Genomic DNA, 12,770 nt, shown 5'->3' on the forward strand with positions numbered 1-12,770 from the left:
AAATAAGCAAAAATCTTAGACATTTCTGCAAGATTCGATACTTTAAGTACCCATTCTTCTATAGTAGGCAAACTATCCTTCTTCCAGTATTGTCCCACCAGTAACCGTGCTGCTGTTATCAAATTCAACATCAGATTGGTTTCTTTAGTATCACAATCTACAACAATACCCAATAAAAACAATTGTGGAGAGAACTTTATCTTTCTCTTAAAAATCTTTTGAATGTTCCACCAAATTTTAATCCAAAAAGCTTTTATATTTCTACAAGTATATTTGAGGGAACACCTGCTGCCGGCATCAAGTTCCCTTCGTCCTGTGCGCTCCCACATGGAGGGCCTTCTCAGGGTGCCGCCGGTAAAAGACTGCCGGGGGATAACACCCAGGGGGAGGGCTTTGTCAATGGGTGCACCTGCCCTTTGGAACCAGCTGCCCGCAGAGCTTAGGACTGCCCCCGACCTTCGGTCATTCCGCCGGGACCTGAAAACCTGGCTCTTTGAGCTTTCCGGCCCAGGCTGATTGTTTTTTATTGGGGTTTTATATTTTTCACGGATCAAATTTAATTATTTTTAACTGTTTTAAACTTTTGTATTGTATTGACGTTTTTTAAATACTTTGTAAACCGCCCTGAGTCCTACGGGAAAAGGGTGGTATATAAATTCAATAAACTTAAGTCCACCACATATGAAAATAAGAAGCATCTAAACTACCATATCTCCAGCATTTAGACTGTAGGTTAGGATACATGTTAGACAACTTTTAGATGTTAGACATCTAAGGTATTGTTCCACCATTTTGTTGGTGGATTCTGCAGCTCCATTAGTAGCCAGGTGAAAAGCAATTGATAGGCCTTGCGATGATCCAATTAATTTAAGAAAGTTTCTCCAAAATTTTGCTGTGAACTGCACCCCTCTGTCTGAAATTATTTGTTTAGGGGCACCATGTAGTCGATAGATATGTTTTAGGAACAATTTAGTCAGGCGTTCAGCAGATGGAAGTCCTTTGCAGGAGATAAAATGAGCCTGTTTTGAAAATACGTCTATCACAGTCCAAATGACAGTATTTCCTCTACTGTCGGGTAGGTCTACTATCAAGTCCATAGCTATTTCTTCCCATGGTTGAGAAGGTTCGGCCACCGGTTGCAGTAACCCAGGGGTCTTTCCTGGGATTCTTTTCATGGTGGCACATACAGTACAGCTCCTGACATAGTTTTCTACATCTCGTTTTAGTCCTGGCCACCAAAATTGCCAGAGGATGAGATGTAGAGTTTTTAGATATCCAAAATGTCCAGCCTGTTTGACATCATGGCTGTGTTTGAGGGCATTAAGATGAAGAACTTCAGGCAAGTACAATTTTCCCCCCTTGTAAGCCAGACCATTCCTACATGTTAGGGATGTCTGATTGTCTTTAAACCATTGATCAGTGAGGAGTTCTTGCTTTATTTTCATTACCCTGGGGCCATCAGGATTAGGGGTCCCACGAGGTGTGAGTTGGGCTGCAGTTTGTGGACCGGGGATAATTGCCTCATTAACATCTTCACATTCGCTTTTGTACTGTGGCAATCAGGAGAGTACATCAGCTAGGAAGTTTTTTCTTCCTGGTATGTAAAAAGGTAAAGGTAAAGGTTCCCCCACACATGCGTGCTAGTCGTTTCCAACTCTAGGGGCCGGTGCTCATCTCCGTTTCAAAGCCGAAGAGCCAGCGCTTGTCCGAGGACATCTCCGTGGTCATGTGGCCGGCATGACTAGATGCCAAAGGTGCACAGAACGCTGTTACCTTCCCACCGTAGTGGTCCCTATTTTTCTACTTGCATTTTTACGTGCTTTCGAACTGCTAGGTTGGCAGAAGCTGGGACGAGTAACAGGCGCTCACTCTGTTACGTGGCACTCAGGATTTGACCCACCAAACTGCCAACCTTCTGATCGACAAGGTCAGCATCCTAACCCACTGAGCCATGGGCGTCCCTACCTGGTAAGTACTTTAGAGTAAAGTTAAAATGGTTGAAGTAGTGTGCCCATCATACTTGTTTTGGGGACAATTTACGGGGAGTTTTTAGTGCCTCTAAATTTTTGTGATCTGTCCATATTTCAAAAGGCACCTTGCTCCCTTCTAAATAGTGCTGCCAGTTTAATAGCCCCCACCTAATAGTGAAGGCCTCCTTCTCCCAGACTGTCCATCTCCTCTTGCTTTCAGTAAATTTCTTAGAGGTGTAAGCACAAGGTTGCAGGACCCTTCTTTTATTCTTTTGCAATAATACCACTCTGACTGCCACATCACTGGGGTCTGCTTGAATTACGAAGGGCTCCCCTGGGCAGGGGTGCTTTAGGACCAGTTCAGCTGCAAATAGTCTTTTTAAATACTCAAAAGCTTTCTGACAACTCATATTCCATGCAAGTGGTTGGCCAGGTCACAGTTTTCCCCCTCCCTTGCCTGTTTTGAGTAGTTCTGTAAGAGGTAGAGCAATCTCGGCAAGAGGGAATAAATTGACGGTTGTTGTTGTTAGTTGCGAAGTCGTGTCCGACCCATCACGACCCTATGGACAATGTTCCTCCAGGCCTTCCTGTCCTCTACCATCTTCTGGAGTCCATTTAAGCTCACGCCTACTGCTTCAGTGACTCCATCCAGCCACCTCATTCTCTGTCGTCCCCTTCTATTGTCCTCAATCTTTCCCAGCATTAGGCTCTTCTCCAGTGAGTCCTTCCTTCTCATTAGGTGGCCAAAGTATTTGAGTTTTAGCTTCAGGATCTGGCCTTCTAAAGAGCAGTCAGGGTTGATCTCCTCTAGGACTGACCGGTTTGATCGCCTTGCAGTCCAAGGGACTCGCAGGAGTCTTCTCCAGCACCATAATTCAAAGGCAACAATTCTTTGGCGCTCAGCCTTTCGTATGGTCCAGATTTCACTGCCATACATTGCAACTGGGAAGACCATAGCCTTGACTATACGCACTTTTGTTGACAGGGTGATGTCTCTGCTTTTTAGTGTGCTGTCTAGATTTGCCATGGCTTTCCTCCCCAGGAGCAAGCGTCTTTTAATTTCTTGGCTACAGTCCCCATCTGCAGTGATCCTGGAGCCCAGGAAAATAAAATCTGTCACTACCTCCATTTCTTCCCCATCTATATGCCAGGAATTGAGAGGGCCGGATGCCATGATCTTGGTTTTCTTAATGTTTAGTTTCAACCCAAGTTTTGCACTCTCCTTCTTCACTCGCAACAAGAGGCTCTTTAGTTCCTCTTCACTTTCTTCCATTAGAGTGGTATCATCTGCATATCTTAGGTTGTTGATGTTTCTTCCGACAATCTTAATTCCAACTTTTGATTCATCTAGCCCTGCCTTTCTCATGATGTGCTCTGCATATAAGTTAAATAGGCAAGGCAACAGTATACAGCCTTGCCGGACTCCTTTCCCAATTTTGAACCAATCAGTGGTTCCGTGTCCAGTTCTCACTGTTGCTTCTTGGCCCACATATAGGTTTCTCAAGAGACAAATAAGATGGTCTGGTATACCCATCTCTTTAAGGACTTGCCACAGTTTGTTATGATCCACACAATCAAAGGCTTTAGCATAGTCAATGAAGCAGAAGTAGATGTTTTTCTGGAACTCTCTAGCTTTCTCCATGATCCAGCGTATGTTAGCAATTTGATCTCTAGTTCCTCTGCCTCTTCGAAATCCTGCCTGTACTTCTGGTAGTTCTCGATCCACATACTGCTGGAGTCTAGCTTGTAGAATTTTAAGCATAACTTTACTAGCATGAGAAATGAGTGCAATGGTGCGATAGTTTGAACATTCTTTGGCACTGCCTTTCTTTGGAATTGGAATGTAAACTGATCTTTTCCAGTCCTGTGGCCACTGTTGAGTTTTCCAAATTTGCTGGCAAATTGAGTGTAGCACTTTTACTGCATCGTCTTTTAAGATTTTGAATAGCTCAGCTGGAATACTGTCACCTCCACTAGCTTTGTTTTTGCTCAGCTTTTCTAAGGCCCACTTCACTTCACATTCTAGGATGTCTGGCTCGAGGTCAGTGACCACCTCATTGTGATTATCAGGGACGTTAAGCTCATTCTTGTATAGTTCTTCTGTGTAATTTTGCCACCTCTTCTTAATCTCTTCTGCCTCTGTTAGGTCCCTGCCATTTTGGTCCTTTATCATGCCCATTTTTGCATGAAACGTTCCCTTCATCTCTCCAATTTTCTTGAAAAGATCTCTGGTCCTCCCTATTCTATTGTTTTCTTCTATTTCTTTGCATTGTTCATTTAAGAAGGCATTCTTATCTCTTCTAGCTATTCTTTGGAATTCTGCATTTAATTGGGCATATCTTTCTTTTTCTCCCTTGCCTTTTGCTTCCCTCCTTTCCTCAGCTATTTGCAAAGCTTCCTCAGAAAGCCATTTTGCTTTCTTGCATTTCTTTTTCTTTGGGATGGTTTTGGTTGCTACCTGTTGTACAATGTTGCGAACCTCTGTCCATAGTTCTTCAGGCACTCTGTCTATCAGATCTAATTCTTTAAATCTATTTGTCACCTCTACTGTATATTCAACAGGGATATGATTTAATTCATACCTGACTGGCCTAGCGCTTTTCCCTACTTTCTTTAATTTAAGCCTAAACTTTGCAACAAGAAGCTCATGGTCTGAGCCACAGTCAGCTCCTGGTCTTGTTTTTACTGACTGTATAGAGCTTCTCCATCTTTGGCTGCAGAGCATATAGTCAATCTGATTTCTGTGTTGACCGTCTGGTGATGTCCATGTGTAAAGCCGTCTCTTGGGTTGTTGGAAAAGAGTGTTTGCTATGACCATCGTATTCTCTTGACAAAATTCTATCAGCCTGTGCCCTGCTTCATTTTGTACTCCAAGGCCAAACTTGCCTGTTATTCCAGTTATCTTTTGGCTTCCTACTTTAGCATTCCAATCTCCCATGATGATAAGGACATCATTTTTGGGTGTTAGTTCTATAAGGTGCTGTAGGGCTTCATAGAACTGGTCAATTTCATCCTCTTCAGCACTGGTGGTTGGGGCATAGACTTGGACTACTGTGATATTGAATGGTTTGCCTTGGATTCGAACTGAGATCATTCTGTCATTTTGAGGGTTGTATCCCAGTATTGCTTTTCCTACTTTTTTATTGACTATGAAGGCTACTCCATTTCTTCTGAGGGATTCTTGCCCGCAGTAGTATACCTGATGGTTATCTGAATTAAATTCACCCATTCCTGTCCATTTTAGTTCGCTGATACCTAAGATGTCGATGTCTAGTCTTGTCATCTCTTGTTTGACCACGTCCAGCTTTCCTTGATTCATGGATCTTACATTCCAGGTTCCTATGGAGAAAGAATCTTTACAGCATCGGACTTTCCTTTCACCACCAGACATATCCACAGCTGAGCGTCCTTTCGGCTTTGGCCCAGTCGCTTCATTCTTTCTGGCGCTACTAGTACTAGCCCTCTGCTCTTCCCCAGTAGCATATTGGACGCCTTCCGACCTGAGGGGCTCATCTTCCAGCGTCATATCGTTTTGCCTTTTGGTACTGTCCATAGGGTTTTCATGGCAAAGATACTGGAGTGGTTTGCCATTTCCTTCTCCAGTGGATCACGTTTTGTCAGAACTCTCTGCTATGACCTTTCTGTCTTGGGTGGCCCTGCACAGCATAGCTCATAGCTTCATTGAATTACGCAAGCCCCTTCGCCACAACAAGGCAGTAATCCATGAAGGGGAAATTGACGGTAGAAGTTGGTAAATCCTAGGAAGCTCTGGGGCTGTTTGAGGGTGTTTGGGGGCGGCCATTCAATTATAGTTTTTAATTTGGCTGGGTCCATTTCAATACCCTCATTGGAAATTCTATAGCCAAGATAATCTAACTGGTTTTGGTGAAATTCACATTTCGACAATTTGACATAAACTTTGGCATTTAATAGTTTCTTTAACACTTCTCTTACCAGTTTTATGTGGTCAGTCATATTCGTACTGTATATCAGGATGTCATCAAGATACACCAGGACCCCTTTGTATAGGTGATCATGTAGGACCTCATTGATCAACTGCATAAATACAGCTGGGGCCCCCTGCAGTCCAAATGGCATGACCTTGAACTGGTAGCTTCCCAAGGGGCAGGTGAAGGCTGTCTTTCACTCATCTGAGTATTCAATCTCAGCTGGCCTGGCTGCTCCCCACCGGTCTGGGGAATACGATGTGCAGGATTTTCTTTGTTGTTGTCCCACCTCCTCTGCCTTTGAAGCCCTTGGGGATGGCAAGGCTGCTTCAAGGTGCCTGGAGTCTCCACTGGGCTTAATTCTCCCTGACAACCAGACCAAATCTCCTGGCTGTTTGGGTCTAGCTCCCAGCTGGGAGGATTGCTGAAACTCTTTCCCTGCCAACTTCTTTGCTGTCCCTTCCCCCGCTGGTGTGGCTGCTGGTGCCGGGGAGCTGGCTTCAGGCAATTTCTCTTCATCCAATATGGGATTTTCCCCAACTCTTTGCCAGACTGCCTCCCAAAGTTGGAGACAGCAATGGGAGGTTGGGACTCCCTAATTAGTTTAAAAAGTAGGAGGATTCCAGCTTGATGTCAAGTTTCCGATGTATGGGCTTTTCAAGTGAGTCTGAGGCATTGTTTACCTTAAAAGTCCTTTATTTAGCCTAATACACCGGCAAATGCTTATTCAAAGGAAGCTGAAATCTGAAATCTCTGCCCCCTTGCACAATATATTAAACACAATTCTCCACCTTTCTAATTTTAGCATTAATCATATTCTCCAATTAATTTAAAGAATCAGTTTCCCTTCCATTAAACAACCTGCTAAGTTCTTATCTTCTTTAACTTCATATGGCCTTGAGGTACAATCTTCCTCCTCCCTCCTCCTAGCCTGTTCTGTTCCAGCCTACAACTGGCCCTGTTTGAATGTCAGGGACAACCCCTTTTTATAATCAACAGGCTGGAAAAAAGCCAGCCAAATTTATTTCCAAAGAGTTCAAACAAAACTGAAACAAAAAGTTCAAACAAGACTCAAACCAAAAGGTTAAACAAGAGTTAAACAAGAATAACAGACCAGGACTCTAGCAGAAGATCTTCAAACTGTTTCCTTCAGCAACCAGCACTTCCCACACCTTCCCCTTTTATCAGCAGTCCCAAGGCATGGCTTCTCATTGCCTTCTCTCAAGTTGCCTCATTGCCCTCCTTTGTTCTACTCTGCTAGATTGCCTCCTGCTCCTAGCGTCCCTGAACAGAGCCAGCTGTGGATCGTCTTCTTCCAATCCCTCGTGCTCACATGGTTGAGTCTGAACAAGATGGGAGGGGCCAGGCTGAGAGTCCTGCAGTGCATCAGAACCTTCCTCTGACACCAAAGGCTCTCAAAACCCCTCCTCCTCCTCCTCCTCCTCTTCAGAATCATATGACCCAGCTGCCAGAACCACAGGCTGACGCTGAATCACAACACTATCCCGCAGCACAGGGCCCTTCCTCTGGGTCTGCCAATCTGGATGCGGTCGGGATGGAAATTGTTCATGGAAGGCAGACACCAAAGCAGGAGCATGAATGGTGGTCATGTCTTCCCAGGTGAACTCCTCTGGTCCATAGCCTTTCCATTCAATCAGGTACTGGAAATGACCTTTCAGCCAATGGGAGTCCCTGATGCTGGCGACCTCATAATCAGGGACACTGTCTTCATCACGATGATCCAGTGGGGGAGGTTCTGCTTGGTGGACACACCGGTTGCTCAGGGACCAATAGAGACCGATGAAAGACTGGATGCACATGCAGGGAACGTGGCAGAGTTAAGCGATAGGCGACCGGATTGATGACAGCCTCGATTGGGAATGGTCCTGAACATTGGTGGTCTAACTTCTAGCTGGATGGGTTGACGGTAGGTTCCTGGTGGACAGCCAGACCTGATCTCTATAGTGGAGGCGTATCCCACCTCGACAGATCAGCAAACCTTTTGTAATCAGCCTTGGTCTTCTCTAACTGTCACCGCACCAATCAATGGATCGCCTGTAACGCCAGTCCCAAGACCACAGGGAAATGCAGATCTGAGGTGATATACTGTAGAACTGTATGGCCTCCTCATGGGAACTGATACATAATGGTTGTGTGGCGGCCTTAATTGTCCCAGACAGGAGCACTCGACCATTGATAGTCTCCACTAAAATGGGTGGTTCCACTGAGCACTGGGGAACAGCCCATTTGGCCACAAATGCTGAGTCCATAAAATTTGTGGTGGCCCCAGAGTCAATTAAGGCATGGATTGGAATCCCCTTCAGCTTGCCAGGGAGGATCAGATGTGCCTCCAATATCAGATGCCATGGAGGTCCACAGGCAGCATCGGAAAGACATCGCTTGGTGTTGTGGGACGCCCCACCTAACACGCCTTTTAGATCGGGCTTGGGGTGTTTCCTGAAAGAGGAGTAGGGAGCTTTCTTGGGGTAGACTCAGTCACTGACACCCATCATTGCTTCTTTGGGCAGAAGGCAGCCAAATGCCCAGGGTCCCCACAGTAAAAACACAACCCGCCCCAAACATCACCTGTTCATTTCTGCCACTGATAGATGAGGCCTGGCAGCACCTAGCTCCATTGGCTCCTCCCTTTGAACCACGGTCTCACACACAACAGGGGACACAGGGGTCTCTGGAGTGGTACGTTGACTCCTTTGCTGCTGCAGCCGTGTGTCGATCAGCAGACAGAGATGGATCAGCCCATTGAGGTCTGAGGGAATATCAACATGGGCCAGCTCATCCAACATCTCTGACAATCCACCCTGGAAAGCGTCCATGAGCGCAGCCTCATTCCAGGCTGAATCCTGGCTAAGCAGTCGAAAATCACTGATATAGCCCTGTAGGGGGCGTTGGCCTTGCCTCAGAGCTTTCAGGCATCGGGTAGCAGTCTGGGTCTTTATGGGGTCCACATACATCAGATGCATAGTTGTCCAACAATGGACTAGGTTGAGCCAGCAGAAGTGTGCCCCAACAAGCTGCATCACCTGAGAGAATGCTTAACACAAACCCCACCTTATCCCAGTCAGTGGGGAAATCAGCTGCTCTCATCTGATAAATATCTGGAATTGTCCCAAGAAAGCAGGAAACATCTCTGGATTGCTATTAAATTTATCTGGCATCGCAACTTGGCATTTTCTCCTGGGTGGGGGTGATGGTGGTAGTGGTAGTGGTGCAGCATGGACCTGTGCTTGTAATTGAGCCACCTGAGCTGCCAACCAAGCGAGTTGCTGGGTGAGCTGGGCATTCTCAGCATGTAGCTGCTCCATAATAATAATAAGGGGTGGGAGGCTCTAAGGCAAACTGTTCTGTTCCAGCCTATGACTGGCCCTATTTGAATGTAAGGGACAACCCCTTTTTATAATCAACAGGCTGGAAAAAACCCAACCAAATTTATTTCCAAAGAGTTCAAACAAAAGTGAAACAAAAAGTTCAAACAAGACTTAAACCAAAAGGTTAAACAAGAGTTAAACAAGAATAACAGACCAGGACTCTAGCAGAAGATCTTCAAACCGTTGCCTTCAGCAACCAGCACCTCTCACACCTTCCCCTTTTATCAGCAGTCCCAAGGCATGGCTTCTCATTGCCTTCTCCCAAGTTGCCTCATTGCCTTCCTTTGTTCTGCTCTGCTAGATTGCCTCCTGCTCCTAGCGTCCCTGAACAGAGCCAGCTGTGGATCGTCTTCTTCCAATCCCTCGTGCTCACATGGTTGAGTCTGAACAAGATGGGAGGGGCCAGGCTGAGAGTCCTGCAGTGCATCAGAACCTTCCTCTGACACCAAAGGCTCTCCAAACCCCTCCTCCTCCTCCTCTTCAGAATCATCCGACCCAGATGCTGGAACCACAGGCTGATGCTGAATCACAACATAGTCTTAACCCTATCTCTTAAAGCAGGGGTGTCAAACTCAATTTCATTGAGGGCCGCATCAGCATTGCAGTTGCCCTCAGGGGGCCAGGTGGGTATGCCCTGGGTGGGCGTGGCCTACTGGGTGGGCGTTGCTAGAGTGCGTATGGCTTACTGGGTGGGCATGGCCAGCTCTACATCATTCGCATCAAGGGTGCCTATGGGGGCCTGGGCAGGAGTGGGACAGATCTGAGGGTCTCTGGCAGAAGGAGGGTCTCTGGGCCAGGGCCAAGGCAGTGGGGGCCGTTCCCTCACTGTTTCCAGGATGTCTTCACGGGCTGCATGAAACCACTTCATGGGCCGGATCTGGCCCCCAGGCCTTTTGTTTGACATGTCTGTCTTAAAGCAATACACAAGTTTAAAATATGAAATAGCTGCTTCTTCATCTCTTGTCAAGCAAGAACATCCAGTGTTAGCAGCGTTGACACATATGATCCTAGAATATCTTGTTCTTCTCAATCAGGATTTCATCTCAAAGAAATTTATTACTGTGATGAATAACTTTTATTGACTCAGGGGAATGTCTTGACAGTAATTAGTACTACTAATTAGTAATTAGTACTACTAACCATAGCATCTTTCTGGACTTCCTGTAAAGGTCTAGCAGCTGGACGTACAGATTGCTACTAGGGGAAATCTACTACTACAGAATAAGTCCTGTTTTGCAGATATTGCACTAGGTACTAGTAGGCTCCCAGGCTCAAATTATAGTGTTATTTATAAAGACCTATATGGCATAGGACTAGGTAACATAGGGACCACATAACCAATGTGATACTCCCCAATCCATCTCGAAAACAAGTAACAGATCTTTTGACAGTAGCTTTTGTGATGGTAACTAGAAGGAAGTATAAGAAAAAGGTTTATAAATCAATTCATGAAAACCAGCTTGGAAATGGATTGATAAAATAGTGACAATCAAATAAGGTTGTAATTCTATATTCCATTTACTCTGTCTCTTTCAGCAATATGGAAGAGTAATTTTGGATTAACTGATGTTTATAGATAGTTTTTAAATAGTTTATATTTGAATAAAGTACAATTTACAGTAAACTGTTTTAAGTTACTAGGAATAAATATTCATTGCCAGATCTGTTTTAGTAGTGCATGACAGGAAAAAATAGCAGATGCTTCTTTTGCTAATGTGGAGATGTGCATAATAAAATCTTCCTGCCTTGCATTTGCTGTGCAGGTCTTCATCAATGCAATAAAGATAGGTTACTAGCAATTCATGTATGTGTGCTTAAAAACAAAGTCATTGGCATAAAATTAGGCCACAGAATAGTGTTACTTAAATAGCAATAGAACTATTGAAATAATATATGGGGAAATGTTGAAAAATACCTTATGGCAGGAAAGTTTTTCATTTGTTATTAACCTAGACTAGATCATATTTATTATTATTATTATTAATTTTATTTGTATACCGCCCTTCTCCCGGAGGACTCAGGGCGGTGAACAGGGCAATACATATTAAAAAACAAGATACAAAAATTAAAAACGATTAAACAAATGCCCATGAATAAGTTAAAACACATTAAAAATAGATTAAAACAGATTAATACAACCCAACCCCATCCCATCAGGCCAGGCCAGCTTGTTCAAAAAGGTAGGTTTTGAGATCGCACCGGAAGGAGCGGAGGTCAGGTGCCATCCGGAGCTCGACCGGAAGATGGTTCCATAAATCCGGCGCGCCCACAGAGAATGCCCTCCCCCTGGGGGCCACCAGTAACAACAAAGTTTGATAGTTTGATAATGAAATGTCTGCAAGAAAACAACCAAGCTCAAGAAGCACCAAGGATTCCACATTCCTCCTCCTCCTCCTCCTCCTCCTCCTCCTCCTCCTCCACCCTAACCCTAACCCTCTCCACAACCCACCTACCACTGATGATGTTACTTAGCTGGGTAATGAAACAGCTGCAAGAAAACAACCAAACTCAGAGAGCCCCCAGCATCTCACAATTGGAGCATTAAAGATAGTACACATTAAACTTGAAACGCTGAGCAAACTAGCCGTCCTGTCTTTCGCAAAGACAGAAGGAAAAAACACACAGGTAGTTCTCGACTGGCAACAGTTCATGTAGCGACCGTTTGAAGTTACAACGGCACTGAATAAAGGGACTTATGACCATTTTTCACACCACCGTTGCTATATTCCCCCTGGTCACGTGATCAAAATTCAGATACTTGGCCACTGACTCGTTTTTATGATGCAGTGTCCCGGGGATCGTGTGATTCCCGTGTTGTGACCTTCTGACCCGCAAAGTCAGTGGGGGAAGCCAGCTTTGCTTATCAACCGGCTGATTAACTTAATGAGGGCAGCTGGTAAAACCGGGCCAAATTCACATAACCACTATTGCCGTAAAAAGAAATCTGGGGCCGACTGTGGTCATGAAGTCCAGGACTGCCTGTGCTTCCTGCTCGGATAAACGGGGTTTAGGCCTGGAAAAGAAAACAGCGGCGAGACCGAATCTTTCTATTCCTCCCTCTGTGACATGAACAAATTTCCTTCCCTGTCCCTGAAAACATATTCTCTCTGCCTCTTACTTTGTCATGCTGTCTTTCCAAGTCGAGTCCCCATCGATTTGCCTGGGAGTGATCCGTCTAGTCAAGCTCGCCCTGGAATCTTGGTGAAGTGTCCATATATCTCTGCTTATCCTTTAGTCTACAGTTATCTGGTTATCTGCTCCAGCTATCTGTCTGTTTGAGGGAACTGTCGGGTGATTTAACTCCAGCATCCATCACCCCAAAAGGCTGGCCTGGAATATTTATTGACTTTTGCCCCTCTTCTTTGATGGCAGATGAAAACACGGCAGCAGTTGGGCACTTTGCAAAAAAATAAATAAAGCCCTCTCCCCCCCCCGTCCCCAGCGCTGATTTTTCTATCCCTCGTGAG

Source organism: Vipera berus (genome assembly GCF_964194415.1).
Source record: "Vipera berus genome assembly, chromosome: Z".
Lineage (NCBI taxonomy): Eukaryota > Metazoa > Chordata > Lepidosauria > Squamata > Viperidae > Vipera > Vipera berus.